Source organism: Benincasa hispida, chromosome 5, assembly GCF_027475165.1.
Source record: "Benincasa hispida cultivar pf3 chromosome 5, pf3_genome.v1.1, whole genome shotgun sequence".
Classification (NCBI taxonomy): domain Eukaryota; kingdom Viridiplantae; phylum Streptophyta; class Magnoliopsida; order Cucurbitales; family Cucurbitaceae; genus Benincasa; species Benincasa hispida.
The window spans coordinates 38874342-38877257 of NC_143482.1; the positions used below are offsets into that span (position 1 = coordinate 38874342).

The 2916-nt window shown below is 35.5% G+C and overlaps 1 pseudogene; it reads right to left on the reverse strand.

The window, feature by feature from the left end:
* On the reverse strand, nucleotides 1-1196 carry LOC150036121 (uncharacterized; annotated as a pseudogene).
* Nucleotides 1197-2916: the final 1720 nt, after the last annotated feature.

The window sequence follows — 2916 nt, forward strand, 5'->3', positions numbered from 1 at the left end:
TTATAATATCTCTTCTCCATTTATTACAACTGGTGGAGGTCTACGTTTAACTTTTCCATCATGTTGTCTACTTCGACGCCAACTATGATCTCTGGAAGATAACGTCGATGTCCCATAAATGATATTTTTCCTCTTATCCCGAAGGATGAGTTATCTTCTTTACATATTGGACATGCTTGATATCCTTTTGTACTCCACCCAGATAAGTCACTGTACGTAGGGAAGTCATTAATCGTCCATAATAAGGTAGCATATAGTTGAAAAAACTCACCAACAATAGAATCATAAGTTCGCACACCAATTGTCCACAACTCTTTCAACTCTTCAATCAATGGTTGCAAGTAAACATCAATTTTCTTTCTAGGAGATTTTGGACCAGGTATGAGAAAAGACATGAAGAAGTTTGTTTCCTTCATGCATTTCCAAGGGGGCAAATTATAAGGAATTATCACCACAGGCCACATACTATAAGAAGTACTTATATTTCCAAACGAATTGAAACCATCTGAAGCTAATCCCAAACGAACATTTTGAGGATCTAAAGCGAAATGAGGGAATTCACGATCAAAATGTTTCCACCCCTCTGCATCAGCTGGAAGTTGCAATACATCATCCGTTTCAACTCGCTTATCTTTATGCCATCTCATGTCAGAAGCGCCTTCTTTTGATACAAGCAATCGTTTTAATCTCGGTATCAATGGAAAATGACACAATACCTTATGTGGTATTTTTTTACTCTTGCCATAATTAATTTTGTACCGAGACTCACCACAAACAGGGCATTGTTGCAAATCTGCAAATTCTTTCCAATACAATACACAATCATCTTTGCACGCATGAATAGACTCATAACCTAGGCCTAAATCACGCAATTTTCGTTTGGCTTCATAAAAGGAAGTAGGTATAGAGGTGCTAGCTGGAAACGCTGCTTTTAACAATTCCAGCAATATGTCAAACGATTTGTTACTCCAGCCGTTCAGAACTTTGATATGCATCAACTTCACTAAAAAGTTTAAGGACGATAATTGCGAACACCTAGGGTATAATTCATTACGTGCTTCGGTCATTAAATCCTCGAATAAGTTCGTGGTATCTCTTTCTTGACCATTAAAGGACATTTCATTATTCTCAATCCTTCCTTCATTTTCATTTTCGTTTTCAATTAAAACTTGTAAATCGTTTATAAGATTCAACATTTCATTTTCTTCGACAACATTACTCTCTATACTATCTACTTCAACATCCTGTATTGAATGACTTGTATGACTTCTAGATAAGTTTACTGGCTCTCCATGATATACCCATTCACAATATGAGGGAGATATTCCATATGTTAATATATGTCGTTCCACAATATCTATCTTTTCCCAAATTGAATTCATACAATTCTTGCATGGACATCTTATTCGTCCGTAATCATTAACATGAAAACTTGCCATATCTAAGAACTGTGATACTTCTTCTCTATACTCCACTGATAACTTATTCCTTAGTTTAATCCATTCTTTATTCATCCTTAAAAATAAATACTTTTTGACTAACTTGTAATCCAAAACAATAACCTACATTAGAGGACAAAGTACAAAGTATTATTAAGCATTGAGTTCCATAATTTTCATTTCTTAAGGCAAAATAAACACATAGATCCCTAGACCGCCTAAATTATCTTAACAACTTTCAAATGTTTTATTTAGTACGTCTCCAAGATTTCAATTTTGTGTCTAATATAGGCCTTTCATCTATTCAACATTTTCTAAAATTTACAAGCCTATTGGACACAAAATTTAGTTTTATATCTAGTAGATTCTTTAAATTTTTTTAAAATATTAAATGCGTTAAGTATCAAATTGGAGGTCTTAAGATTTATTTTATATTTTTTAGATTAATATAGGCCTTTCATTTATTCAACATCTTTGAAATGTTGAAAATTTCAGATAAGATTTTAATGGGCATAATATGATAGGCATGATTTGTACAACAATTTCAGAAAATTAACAAAAGCGAATACAATATTCAACATATTTTAATGGGTATTTCACATATGATTTAAATAAATATACAAAATAAAATAAAATGAGAAAATTATCGGCGAGGAGACGACGATGGCGGTGGGCAGTTGATTGTAGCGACGGCGGCGACAACAAAAATTGATTGAAGAAAAGGGAGAAATGGAAGAAAAATTTATGTGAAAAATGGAAAGTGTAAAAGGATGGAATAAAAGGGAGAAATGGAAGAAAATTTTGATTGAAAAAATGGAAGAAAAGTTAGATGGGAAAAATGGAGAAAATGGGAGTTAAAGTGTAAAATGATGAGAAAATGAGGAGAGGGAGGAAGAATGGTGAAGAAAAAGGAGGAAAATGGAAGAAAGAGGGAAAAATTTGAGAGGGAGAGGAAGAAAATAGGGGCGGCGGTGGTAGGGGGTTAGGGTTTTTTGAGAGGGAGAGAAATAAAAAATTGGGGGAGTGGGGAAAAAGATGTGGTCTGGTTTAAACCAGACCCCTCTCCCAACGCCGCCCAACGGGCATCGGGAGATCTGTCGGGAGTTCTAGGGAACTCCTGACGGTTAACACCCGGCGTCGAGAGTTCCCCGGGCACTCCCGAAGAACTCCCGACGACCTAACTCCTGACGTCTATTTAGGCGTCGGGAGAACTCCTTTTTCTTGTAGTGCATCCCCGATCAAACTGAAGATTTTCCATCCTGATCAGGGCAGGTCCCCGCGGGGAATTTTGCCAATCCTATTTCTGATCCAAGCACATACACTAAAACTAATGTTCCTAAAAGTCTAGAAGAAAATGATATTTTATTTTAGATAATGTGGTTTGCCTACTAGATTTTTAGGGTGTCTTAACAAACAAAAACTTGATTACTCCTCTTATGATGAATTGATCATTTCATGCCCTATTGATTTATAAAGC